Source organism: Halichoeres trimaculatus, unplaced genomic scaffold, assembly GCF_033239565.1.
Source record: "Halichoeres trimaculatus isolate MK-OKI-2021-1 unplaced genomic scaffold, fHalTri1.1 fHalTri1_scaffold_20, whole genome shotgun sequence".
Taxonomy (NCBI): Eukaryota; Metazoa; Chordata; class Actinopteri; order Labriformes; family Labridae; genus Halichoeres; species Halichoeres trimaculatus.
The window spans coordinates 21,885,540-21,899,533 of NW_027437198.1; the positions used below are offsets into that span (position 1 = coordinate 21,885,540).

A 13,994-nucleotide genomic window follows, 5' to 3' on the forward strand; every position below is an offset into this window, starting at 1 on the left:
GTGTTATTTTCCTGCACTGCCCACTCTGCTCTTATTTTTCAGTCCATGTTGGAAAGAAAATGAAAACATTTCTTAATAAGTAATGAAAACAAATCAGCGCTCAGATTAGAATTGATTTCTCCTGGAGGATGGAGACATGCAGGGAGAGGCAGAAACAGCCCGAGCCAGAGGAGCCCACATGTGACAGAAAGGTTATTAGATGGAGGAGGTTGGACAGGTCAGAGTATAATTACTATCATCTAAAGCAGGTCACTGAAGCTAAATGGTTTATAGCTGCAGGAGGAGAGACATTAACACTGAACGAGCGCTCAAATTGATGTCAGGAGGAAAGAATTTATTAAATCAGTCCCTCCAGGATTTGTGGTCTTTATCTGTCCTAATCCAATTTTAATTATTGAGCTCAAAAGTTGGCCAAAGTGCAGCGCCAACACTCAAGCATGGAAACACAAGAATAACATGGGACAACACTCACAAGCTGAAGATAACAGCTCAAGTAGTTAAAAGTGTTTTTAGCATGCTCTTTTGGGAGCCAAAATGAGTGCGAAAATACCCTTTATAAGTCAGGGCTTGCACTGAAGTGTGCCCCTGGAAGCCAATATGTGTGTAGTTTCATCTTGGGGCCAAAATGTTTGTTAAGTGTCCTCTTGGGAGCCCAAATGTGCACAGAGTGCCCTCTTTGGAGCAAAAACCTACTTCAAACTATCCTCTTGGGAGCCAAAACATGCACTGAAGTGCCCTTTATGAGTCAAAGCTTGTGCCAAAGTGTGCTCCTTGGGGCTAAAACACACATTGAAGTGTCATCTTTGGAGCAGAAATGTGCTTAAGTGTCCTCTTGGGTGCCAAAATGTGCTTGAACTGTTCTCTTGTGAGCAAAAATGTGTGTCTTCATGCATGCCAAAGCACACATTAAAGTGCTGTCCTAGGAACCAAAACGTTTGCCCTTTATGAGTCAAATCTTGTGCTAAAATGACTTTTTGTAAGCCAAAATGTGTGAAGAGTGTCTTCTTGGGAGCCAAAACACATATTAGGTGCTCTTGTTGGAGGAAAATATGCTTTAGTGCCCTCTTGGGAGCCAAAATGTGTGCTGAAATGTCCTTTAGGAGCCACAGCTCATGCTAAAGTGTCTTCTTGGGAGCCCAAATGTGCACAGAGTGCCCTCTCTGTAGCCCAAAAAACACTTTAAAGTGTCCTTTTGGGAACTAAAACACACATTGAAGTGCCATCTTGGGAGCCGAAATGTGCATCAGATGCCTAATTGTGCATAAAGTGTCCTCTTGGGAGCCCAACTGTGTGCAAAGTGTCCTTTTGTGAGCCAAAATGTGCTGAAACTGTTCTCTTATGAGCGAAAATACACAAAGTGTTTTTATGCCAGCCAGAACACACATTAAGGAGCTGTCTTGGGAACCAAATGGTGTACCAAGTGCCAATAATGAGTCAAATCTTGTGCTCAAGTGTCTTCTTGGGAGGCAAAACACATGTATAACTGCCATTTTTGGAGAAAAAACACGCATAGAGTGCTGTATTTGGACCACTACATGCGTAGTGTGCCTTTTTGGGAGCCAAAATGTGCAATGAAATGCCCTTTATGTGTCAAAGCTCATGCTAAAGTGTCTTCTTGGGGGGCAAAATGTGCACAGAGTACTCTGTTTGTAGCCAAATAACACTTTAAAGTGCCTTCTCGGGAACGAAAACACACATTTAAGTGCCATCTTGGGAGCTGAAATGTGCGAAAAGTGTCCTTTTGGGAGCCAAAATATGCTAGAACTGTTCTCTTGCCAGCAAAATGTGCATAAAGTGTTGTCATGGGAGCCAAAACACACGTTAAAGAGCTGTTTTGGGAACCAAAATGTGTGCCAAAGTGCCTTTTATGGGTCAAATCTCGTGCTCAAGTGCCTTCTTGTGAGCCAAATTGCGAGTAGAATGCCCTCTTGGGAGCCAAAACAAGTGCCCTTCTTCGGAGGCAAAAAATGCGTAGTGTGCCTTCTTGGGAGCCAAAATGCACGCCAAAGTGCCATCCTGGTTAAGAAAACACTTATCGCTGCCCTTTAGGGTGGCTTATGGGGATTGTGAAAACATGCAGCCCCCCCATCAGGGCAACAGGAAGCAGGAAGACAGCTGACAAGACTGTAGTTTACTTAAAGGGATGAAACAACATGGTTTTAAACAGAGGTTCCTCAACTTTCCAGCTCTTAGCGTATGCACTCACAACCAATCTGAAAAAAGACAAAAACTAAGAAAGGAGCTTTGATTGGTACAAAGTTTGACGACCTCTGTGCACATTTTGCTTTTTCCAAACTGATACTGTCCTTATACTGTTTTAGTCACCTCTGGGGTCCCTAACATGTGGAAAACAGATCATCTCATGGCTTTTCTTACATCATACACACGCACAATGTCAGCTGCACACCTCACTGTGGAGCTGTAATTTGGCCTGACCTCAAAAACCACCGTGTGATTTAAAATTGGGTCAACATCTGCTGTAATCCACTCAGCGTGTGCCTGACCTTTCTTATTAGTGAGCAACTGGAGCGTTCTGTGGGAACGGGTCGAATTATAAAAGAATCACATCAGAGTAAATCTGAATCCAGGGTCTGACTGGAGAGATCACACAGGTGTGAGTTTGTTCTTGTTGACACCTGGAGGATGGTCCAGAAAAAGATGCAGAATAATTTGCTGAATCATGAAACTTGAGGGGAGACTGTTCGATGCTGCACAACCCTGAGCGTGATAAGATCTGCAGCAATTTACTTTATTACACCGTGTACAGGAAAGAAGGGAGGCTTTTAGAGATTTAAATCATGCTCTTAGGAATTTTCTGTGACAGCACATCTTTCCACAACCTCATTCATCCTAAAACCTGCAGATTTCAGCTTGTAAGACATGATGTGGTGATGTGCTACAGTCAGTCAAAGCACATTATGCAAAGCAAAGTGGGTGTAATACATGACATAACTTATTGTTAGAAGCGTTCACGTATTTGTTTTCTCTCCAACATCTCTGGAGGATTAAGAGGAATGAAAAGGGGAAGAGAGATTTAGTGCTGTTACTCTCTGTCCGTAATCCAAAGTGAATGGATTGTTTATGGGTTTTAGGAAAAACATCAGCAAAGCCTAAAGGTGTGAGGCAAAGTCATTTCTTTTTGAGCCTTTTAACGTGATGTTGTGGACGTAAGAAAGAGTGGATTTAGGCTGATGTAACGTGGGCACTCGCAGGATATTTGCAGCAGGAGGCCTGCTGAGGTCAAGGTTTTTATTTTAACACTGAAATCCCATGGAGGCATGTGGAAAACAGCAAAGAGGGAACGTGAAAGGCACCGGCACTGACACAGAGTCTCAGTGATGCTTTCAGCTGCGTTTCCTTCAGCGGTGAGAGTTATCAGACAAAGAGGCTTTGAGACGTCAGGAAACACTGAGGCTCTCTGAGAGCCAGACACGTGAGCAAACTTTGCTCCAGCATGAATGAATGAATGAATGAATGAGTATTTTATTTCAGCTGCAACCTTGTGTGCAGGATATGAATTATGTACAACCAGTTTACATAAAATGAACTTACATGCTTGAACAAACATTTTCGCTCTCAAAAAATCAACTCTGTAACTGAAAAAGGAGTAGGCTGAAGCTGAATATTCTTCATCATTTTACATTTCAGTCATGATCCTTTATTATTTTACCTCTCAGTGTTTTTTTGAAACTCAACAGAGATCTATACAACTTCAATTCATCACAAAGTCCATCCTATAGTTTAAAGATGCTGAGAGGAGGATCTGTCGAAATTGAAACGCCTCGCCACCTTTTGGCCCAGAGTCTCAGAAACTGTCTCTGAGTCTGTTCATTCTGGTTTTCTGTAATCGGCCTGAAGGCAACAGGTTGAATAAGTTGCGATTTGGGTGGAATGTGTCCTCAACATAGCCTTGCTCAGGTACCAGGAACTGGCATTATTGTCCAGGGAGGGTTGGGAACAACCAGTGATCTTCTGGGCTGCGTTGATCACTCTCTGCAGAGTTCTCATCTTTGCTGCAGTGCACCTAGCATACCACATGCTCTCCACGATGACTCTGTAAAAGCCTACTAGCAGTCTTTCCTCCAGGTTGTTTCTCCTGAGAACCCTCAGGAAATAGAGTCTCTGCTGAGCTTTCTTTACTAACACTAGATAACTTGGTAAGGTATTTATCAACAGTTAGAAAGCAACGTAGTTTTGTAGCCGGCTATATTTGGTGCGACAGGCAGCCCGTTGCTCTGAGACGTGTCAGTAACATGTAATGTTAGTGAATCCTGGTTAGCTATGTCCTACTAGTCAACGTTAGCAGAGCTAATGTAACCTCACTCTTCATTTTATTGATGAACTCTCAAGTTTGAACAGACCACTGCAGAATAACTGCTGACTGTGGAATGGACATTATCACAAAAAGCTTAGCTCGCGTTGAAGCCATTAGCTAGTTAGCTTGTGTTTTAGCCTTTAGCTTCTGCTCTACCTCTCTCCTGTTTAGCTTTCTTCTGCTCTTCTGTCCTTTTTCTGTCTGACAGTTAGGCTCCTGTGTCCACCATCACTACAAAATTAATCACAGAAATCGCTTTGAGCAGAGAATAACACAGATCTATCTTCTCACTACTAAACTTTGTCAGCTGGCGTGGTGTTGTCATAGAGACTTAGACGTGTTGTACATCAGTTCGATCCTGCTTGACTTGAGCTGAAGGCTTAGAAGTAGCATCTTGAAATAACCTATATTGGTGTTGATAATCTCATTTAAAGTTTGGATTACAATCAGGAATATAGATAGAAGGGAGACTTTTACACGATCACCTGGAAATGGCATGAGAAAAACAAAATACACGGACATTTCTTATTTAACAAATGGCTTGTTTGTTTTTAATAACACCAATACATTTAGATACTTTCTGTTTTATATATTCTATATTAGTTTATGATCTAGAATTACTCCCAAGAAAACACTTAGTACACTTTTTCAGTTTCAGTTTCATTTAGGATTCATTTTATCTCACAGTCAGTCCCAACACCACCGAACACCATCAATTTTCTTTTATTTCATTTAATGGTAACTTACATGACGGACTCCTTTTCTTTAACATTATGTCAACCACCTGTTTCAGTGTTATACACATCTAAATACACCCTGTTTATTCTATTCTATTCTATTCTATTCTATTCTATTCTATTCTATTCTATTCTATTCTATTCTATTCTATTCTAGTGTATGTACTGTATAATCATGCAGAAAAGACCAGACATCTTCTCCCCCGTGAGACTAAAGCAGCTTTGCAAAATGTCCAAAGTCTGGCTCTCATTAGGAATTCATTATTCAGCGCTTCCCACACAAACAAGTCCCTGAGCCATATGCTTCTAGAAGAAAAGCCTTCACTCGCTGGAGAAACATACTGTACCTTTTCCCATCACCTCCACTACACCCCCCCCTCTCCTTCAGCAGGCACACATCACACAACCCTGCTCCAGTGGCCCGCTCTCAAATATTCCTCTGCATGCCACAAGTTCACTCTGTAAGCACAGCGAGTGAAAAAAAAGCCCCCAGCTGTTGAATTTCTGATGCTGTAAGCCTGCTGTGTATAAAATAATCATAGGGTTTGGATTAAAATGATTATTTGTTGTTGAAGTTGTCGAGTGCGACGTGACAGCACAACAATCTATGACACTGTTGATACTAATCCCATCCAAACATCCGCCTGCAGCTCTTCTCCTCCTCACACTCGTACACACTGTACTTCCTCGCTGTCCACCTGTTGTGCTGCACACTCTCTTTTTAATAATGCATTCAAACACAGGGAAAATGCATTCTCCAGCACAGCAGATCAATAGTAGTAATTTCACGTGTTGGCGTCCAGCCTCTCCTCACTTTGTTCCTTCCTCACATGGAGCTCTGAAACACATCCTGCGTGGTTCGGCTTCTGTCTCCATTCTGTATCACATTACTCTGTGCTGTGCTGCATTTAGAGTTCAATCTCATCTGAAATCCACTGACCGTAACACGCTGTACGACTGGATGGAAGCTAAAAGGCATCAAATATAGCCTTTTTGATATTCATGTTTAATGGTGATAATAAGTTATGCCATTAAGTTCGACTCAGGCAGAAAGCTGCAATGTGCAAACTACTGGAAAATCTCAAACTGAGACACAAATTCAGAGAGTGCTGCAGGAATATTCTTTTTATTTTAACCATTATTCGGTTTTGAAGCCAAAATATCCCCATCACAGGTGCCACCATTGTGCATTTTGCCACCCAAAAGGGCAGTCACTCATTTTTTAACCATCCAAGAGGGCAGTTTCCATGTGTTTATCAATCATTTCTACCAGGTGTTTTTATTTTTTAAAGTTTGACCACAGCCCATCTGGAATGACTGGGGAGACAGAGCTTTTGACCTATACTGCAGCCAGCCACCAGGGGGAGCAGTCCTGTGGTTACCTCACTTCAAACTGAGCAAGATGACGTCCAATTATTTTTATTTTACAATCCATGGTTTCCAAAACCACTTACTACATTCTTCATGTGACTACCAACTGCTTGTAGTATGTCATATGACTGTTCTGTTGGGTCTGAGTTATTGTATACTACATTGGTTTTTGCTTTTTTTCCCCCTTTATTATAAATGTAAAAAACAATCTATGGGCAGATCTTGGCATTTGGTTATTTCGTTAAACACAACACAGAATCATCATACTTGATTTCTAACCTTACACCAAAAGTTCTATCTTTTACTGAAAATAAATCTGAAAGGGATTTTTATTTTTACATCTACTGGAAAAAACCACCTCCATATAATCCACTTATGGGTTAAAAAGTGAGTTAGTGTTTTATATGCGCTAATGAATTTGTAGAAGTAAACACCTCTTTTATGACCAGAGGTGATAACTTCTATCTCATGGACCATCTAACGTTAGTGTTGTTGTATTGTAGTTGTAATGCTGACTCATTCCAGTAGATGGCGGTAATCAGCAAAACCTGCCACCTGCATAGACAAACAGCATTAGCGCCGTGCATTGCGGGAAACAGTATGCAAGGTTGGTCTGTTGCATACTGAGAAATTTTCCTGGATCAGTAGGACATCCGGGGGTTTTTGGCCTACTGCAGATTTTGTAAGTTTTCTACCTACTCGATACTGAATTTCAGCCAAAGTAGTAGGCACTGCTAGGCCCCCCCGTATACACCAAGGGGATAAACTCATGCTGTAGTAAGCATGCCAGGCCTGTAGGTGGTGCTATAACCATCTTATCCAGAAGCTGCTTGTGGGAGATCTCCACCAAGTAGAGTTGAGCCAGTCATCTGGTGAATTGGTAAATACTAAAAGCAGAAGTGGAGCAACAGATGCACATTTTGTTGGAAGACAGTCAGCAGATTCAGCTGATTGAGCAGCACATGCACAACATGGTAGTCGACGATCATAACAACAATACTGTTGTATGAGCTCACGCAAAGCGGAGCGTAACTTCAGTGTTTCCATTGAAAACTGTTTTCACTGTTTACACGGCAATGGTGTTGACAGCGTTTCAAAAAACTTCCACTCTGGAGGTTTTTTTCAAAACTTTACATTTTAGATCAGCTTAAACACTGTTTCTGTGAATTGCGAGGCCGAAAATGCATCGAAACTTTTGCATTTCACCCGAAAAACATTTGGTGTATACAGTGCCCCCTAGTGTAGTATGCAATTTGGAAAACTGTCCATGTTTTGAGCTGAAGCCAGTGCAACTGCAGTTCCTTGAGTGTCCACTAGGGGCTCAAATGAGTCAAACCCAAGGGAAAACATCCGGTTTAGAAAAGTGAAGCCTATGCGGAGGTGCTAAAAGCTGCTGTTCATCCAGTATGGGCTTTAGGCTGGCTGCAGGAAGACAGGAAGTGATATACACATCCAGCCAAATTAATGGACTTTTACGGCATTGAAAAGCATATTTACAGCCTCGTTCAAAAAGCAGCTTGGGTCTGAAATGCTGATCTTTCTACTGGAATACACTGTATGGTGAGTTTTCTTCTTATGCGGTGGTTTACAAGTTATTAAGATCGTTGGATTGTCCAATCAGAGATACAGCTCAGGTCACGTGATAGACGGCGCTCTGTAGCTGTTCAAAAGTAAACTCAAAACTGGCGCCATTAACAAAGTGGCTGCATTCATAGATTGGTATCAGTGATGTCGTGGAGACTACGTCCATGATTTGTACAGTTTATGATCAAACCCCATCAGAGCCTATTATATAATCACAGCTGTTGTTGCCTCATCATGTTAACAGTCTGTCACAGAGTGTGTCCTCTGAACCTCATTGGTTTATTTGCAGCAGCTGCTCAGGTTGATCATTTATAACTTGTCTGTTTGATTGTTGGAGAGCTCCATTGGGCTGTATTTGATTTAAACCGACGCATGGTTCCTGTTTGCAGCGTGGTGATGGCTTCAAATCCACCTCATGGATGATTTCTTCATAATTTGAAGGTTAGGTGGATTCAGTTTTTCCAAGACGCCAACTTTAATCTTCATAACGCCTCTTCAGACATTGAGTCACATCGCTGAGACTGCAGGGCTCATGATTCATTCTGTTTATCACACGTTGTAATTTGAAACAGGACGCTCACAGTGACGTTAACAGAAACCAAATGGTGAATGTTTTAATAAAACAATCGTTTTGACTTTTTTAATATTTAACATATTCAGTATGTTCTCCAGATTTCCTGCTGTGTTTGAGGAAAGCAGAGGATGGTGAATCTTGCTCTCTGTGGGTTGTCATGAGGAAGAGGAGGATGGTTTGTTGGAAGGCTGGCTATCTGAAGAAGGAAGATCAACAAGTGAAGCCGCAGAGAAAATAGTGAGCACGAAGCTCAAAGCTAGACGTATGTTAGATTCGGAGGATGGACTGGAGGCTTCAGTTTCAACACTCTGATCTTTAAACAGAGGAAAGAAACTGATCTGATGTTTGTCTGCAGAGACTCTGCTGCAGCATCCAGCGTGGACACGTCCCCATAAAGGCCTGAGAAAAGGAAAGGTCACAATCAGCTGATGTTTTTCCATTTCAGCGCGACCACCGAGCAGAACTGTGTGTGACAAACACCGGACGCTGGCCCATCATTTATACGAACAAAGGCCTAATTAAGCTGCGTCTTTGTGCAGCCATCTTCATCTTCTCCAGCAGAGGAAGAACACAGCTGCCATTTTTGGGGTCACTGGAACTTTAGCGTGCAGCAGCTGGTTAGAGCGGCGAAATGTCACGCCGTTTCCAGCACAGAGTGGAAAAATTACCCCAGAGAGGCTAATTAAAGCGAAGGCATTCTTCCTCATAACACCCTCCTGTTTTTTTAAGAAGTTATTTCCCTGGTGGGCTGCAGAGGGAGTTTTCCATACTGTGTGATTTCTCTCTTTATGTTTTATTAAAGCTTGTGATTTAATTATATGTTTCCTTCTGCATGAGCTGAGCCCGTCTGAAATTGTTACCATGCATCATCTGACACCAGGATCATTTTCTGAGCTGAGGACAAATCTTCATGGGAGTCCCTTTTTTCTTCTCTTTGACGCTTTAATGCAGAATACTTACAGGAAGTGTTTTTAATACAAGCTTTATTAACAGAAAACTTTATCTCCTGCTTTTTGTGTGTGAATACCAAAGTGGCGTACGATGCCCGGCTGATTGCTTTGGCTCTCTTTGGAGTTGTTTGGATTTATAGATTATCAGTTTTTATGACTGATACTTCTTCTTCTTACTTTAACAGCCCCCGCTCTCGTACACACACACTGTTTAAAGGCATTTTTAACAACACTCCCTACGTCATAAAGACTCCAACTTATCTTATATAAAAGACAGAGAACATTACTGCCTGTCTTCAGATGACACTTTATTGGCTTTTGATTCTTGGTTGGAAAGTTACTGTCGTCAAAAAAACACAGGACGTGGATAAATAACATCAGCACATCATGAAACTAAGAGAAGATGGGAAAATTTACGATTCTATGTATCGTGAAAAACATTACAATAAGAGTATATCAACTTAAAAAGAAAAGTAAGAGTAGCTTACGGAAAAAAGTATATATTTTTATACATGTTTATATCTCATCACTTATCATAAAGGAAAAAGTCTTCTGAAAGGTTTGAGACATGTAGAGATGTCAGAGATGACAGCTTGTCCATCATTTCCTTGTCAGCCTCCACCTCCACAAAATCCAGAGGGTCCACAAGGTCCAGAAGGTGACCCAGGACTAAGCTGGCCTTCTTCAGCTGTCTGCTTACAGTAGGTGAAATTGTTTGTGTCCGGTGTGAGCTCTGTTAGCCATGATGCTACTCTGATCTTTGGTATTCCCTCTGGCGCTGTGTTAGCATGGTTAGCCTTTCCATCTCTTTGAAGATCTTTCATTCAAGTTAGTAGTTACAATTTCACTTAGCAGACGATTTGGTCCACGTACAATGTTGAGTAGCTAGTGGTATGGTATGCTGGACTTGAACCAGCAACCCTCTGGTTCTGAATCCAAGTCCCCATGGACTGAGCTACTGTCTCCCCTTCCCTAACAACAATGAACGGAACAACAGGTTGATGTCATCTCTTCTTAGCTCACTCTGCAAAAATAGCATATCATCCTCACCTATTTCTCATCAGCTTGCAGGTAACATCTGGCCTAGCACCGGTTAGCATCAACATGCTACAGGCTGCTAACAGCTGATCTCATATGTAGACAATGCAACTGTGGTTGCACGAAGGATCTCTGGACACACACAGGAACAAATAAATAGTAAAAACACTACAGCAGACAAAACCAGTGTAGTGTCAATGACCAACAGTTGAGACATAAGAAGTAATTGGAGGCTACAAATACTGGGCAGAGAGAGTTGCTGCAACGAGCAGCCACTCGGGCGGTGCCTAGCAACAGAACTAACCTGTGCAGACAGCTTTATAATGTGCACATTATGAGCCACACACACACATGGCTGTGGCTAAAGGGCAGGAGGGCAGAGTCTGGGATGATGTCAGAGTGATGTCATCAGGGTCTGTAGTCCTCTACCGTACGATGAAACAATAATTACAACTCCATATTTGATCATTTCAGCTTTTCATGTCACAGGAAACAAAACTTTGTCTCATACTTGTTCACAAATACGACGTTTGTCTGGATGATTTTGGGTAAAGTCAGATAAATTAAGTCCAGGGAGACATTTTTTTAAGAAATGCCTTCTCTCCGTAGGTGAGCTGCTGGTTTAGTCCTGCCTTAAACTGGAGATGTGAAGTGATCTCTGCTGTCAGATGTTGGCATCACATCATCTTTCTGTTCGTTCCTGTAAAAGGATTCCTTCACCTCTCTGTCTCCGTCTCTCTTTCATCGTTTTGTCGACTTTATAAAATCTTCTAAAGCTGGATCCTCAGATTCCTGCACTTGGAGTCACAGCAGCATTGATTTAATTTGTCTCCTCATTGCCATCACTTTTGTGTTTTACAGTTTGGGATGAAAACAGGCCACAGAGCCGCGGTCCCTCAGCACCTGAAGGTTTGTTAAATTATAAATCAGGCATCAGAAATTCTCAGGATCACATCACAAACAGCTTAGTGGATTGATTTCAATCTCAGCCCACAGTCCTGCAGCTCTGCTGAAGGCCGGCTGCAGTTTGATTTTATGTTTTTTACCGTGATACGAGGCGCTGCTGCTTTCTGACAGGAAAACTTGTTCTCAGTGATGAAGAATGAAGCCGACTAAAGTATGAACGTCAATTATTATGAAACACTTAATCCAAGAGAACTTTGTGAATCAGCATGCAGCGTGCACGTGATTGATGGATTTCTGCTTCATGTCCTGATAATCCACAATCGGTTTCCTGGTTTGCATACAGAGCGACAGATGGAGCGTTCAGTGTGATGAGCTTACTGTATGGAAATGTAAGGAAATCCAGGAACACCCTCTGCTCGCTCAGAGTGGAGTGGAAGATAATTAATGTGATTGTTTGTTCTGTGTGTTTGTGGCGTGTGTCCATGGCGATAAACAGGTAGCCAGGTGTGCAGTGTGTAGGTGGGAGCTTCTTGCTCAGCTGTCAAAGAAGCTGTGGAAGCATGAAGTGCTGTCAAGAGATGCGGTCTAATGAAGGGATGTTCTCTATCTGAGCTGCACAAAGGGAAAGTGACAGAGGAGCTCAAGGCCTCCGTCTGGCACCTTCTTCACTCTGCAGGAGCGAGGAGAGCCAGAGAGAAAGAGGAAACAGAAAGAGAGAGAAAAGGTTAGTGAAGAAAAAGTTCTCCTCCTCACTAACTTATTGAGATTCAAACCCACCCACACTGTGCTGGTAGAGGGAAGACTCCTGCCTGATTCACTGATCATCAACCATTTAAAACTTAGAGAAGAGAGTCACAGTCAGAGCTGCTGCTGCTGTCACTTTCAGACGGCTGTCTGTCTGTCACACATCTGGATCACAACCCTTTAAACCAGGGGTGTCAACTCATTTTTACTGAGGGCCACATCAGCACAATTGTTTCCCTCAAAGGGCCAGATGTAACTGTAAAACAGAATTCAACCTTCCATCTGCATCAACTCTCCTCTTTCTGAACATTTTGGCATCATTTTTTGTTTCTTAATTCCACTAGTTCAGGAAAATGATGTGAAAACACTTTAATCTAGTGGCGGGATGCCGTCACGAAGCGGGTAACACAACCGGTAGACAAAAACGTAGTTGCACCTTTTTGGCTTATCAATAAACAATAACAATCAGACCTTTCAAGCTCCGGCAGGCCACATAATATGGCATGCTTGACCACGTTTGACATGTGCTTTCAAACATCTGCTGAGAGCTTCTTCATGACAAACCCCAGGGATCCCAAACCCACCAGCAGTATCAACATACCACTTACTTTCTAAATGACTTGCTTTACCAAACCACTTGTGATGCCTTCTTTGAAAATTTGCAGAAGAAAACAGTTTGCTTTGGCTAACAAACAAAAAACGTACACTTTTAAATGCTTTTAGCAAACCCTCAAGAGACCCTTTATGCCCACTTCAAAAGTTCTTTGAATTTGTGTCCCGTAGCGTTGTCATGTAAGCGTTAACTTTCTGCTACATTAGCAGGGTGTTAAAGAGTTTTCTCAGACCAAAACAACTTAACATAAGCCAAAAAGTCTCTAAAGTTGTAGCAGTGATCTCTGTGTCTCATTGTGCTGACTCTGAGACTCACATTTCATGTCAACAGACACTTCACGATGGCGTAGGCAGGCCATGCATGTGCTTTATGGTGCGTTTGATTTTTTTTCGGAAGTCAGAATTTACGAGATTTAAGGAAATTTCAACAAGACCTCCTTCTGAAGTCTGAAATTCCTACTGAGAAGTTGGCGAATCCACACAACCCACGAGTTTACAATCAAAGATGGCTGCCCCTAGTGTAAACATTAACAACCTCCTGTTATAGTAAATTTATTTGGGCATTTCTGACTAGTGTTTGTCACAATAAATCAACCGTATAGAGGGATTTTCAGTCTATGTCACCATAAAGATGCGCACTCATCTTGACTGCAGAAGCAGCGTTTAGCTATGACCATGCTAACTGGTGACTCTCAGCGGACAGTATCAGTATTTAACGACTGAGAGTCACCAGTTAACAGGGTCACACTTTACACTGAAACACCAGCGACGTCTGTGGAAACCAGGTCTCAGACTCAGCAGTCTTTGTGCTCTTTTGGTCTTGGAGGGTTTCTGATTAATTGACACACGTTTACATCCTGGTCTGTCACAGTCTGGTAAGTGTCCACAGATAATGCAGTCAAGAGCATCAAGTGACAGTTGTGTGTTTAATTTGGGTACACGCTGGGTTTCTCAGCTTGAAACGTCTGTCCACCTAATATCTGTCAACTTGGTGATCTCTTTCGTCTACTCACTGCTATCTCACAAACGTGGGAGCCATTTACCATCAGTAAAAGTGATGACATTTAGTTTAAAATGTGTTTTTTGGTGGTTAACTCCTCCACGTCAGTTGACAAATCATTATACTCCACAGTGCTTCTGCACCCAAGTTGCGCGCGCATCCG

General features: G+C 42.2%; 1 protein-coding gene across 3 annotated transcripts in view; it reads left to right on the top strand.

The window, feature by feature from the left end:
• The window catches only part of pecam1a (platelet and endothelial cell adhesion molecule 1a), a 189,603-nt gene that overhangs the window by 39,728 nt on the left and 135,881 nt on the right, over window positions 1-13,994 (top strand). The gene's annotated exons all lie outside the window — the stretch shown is intronic.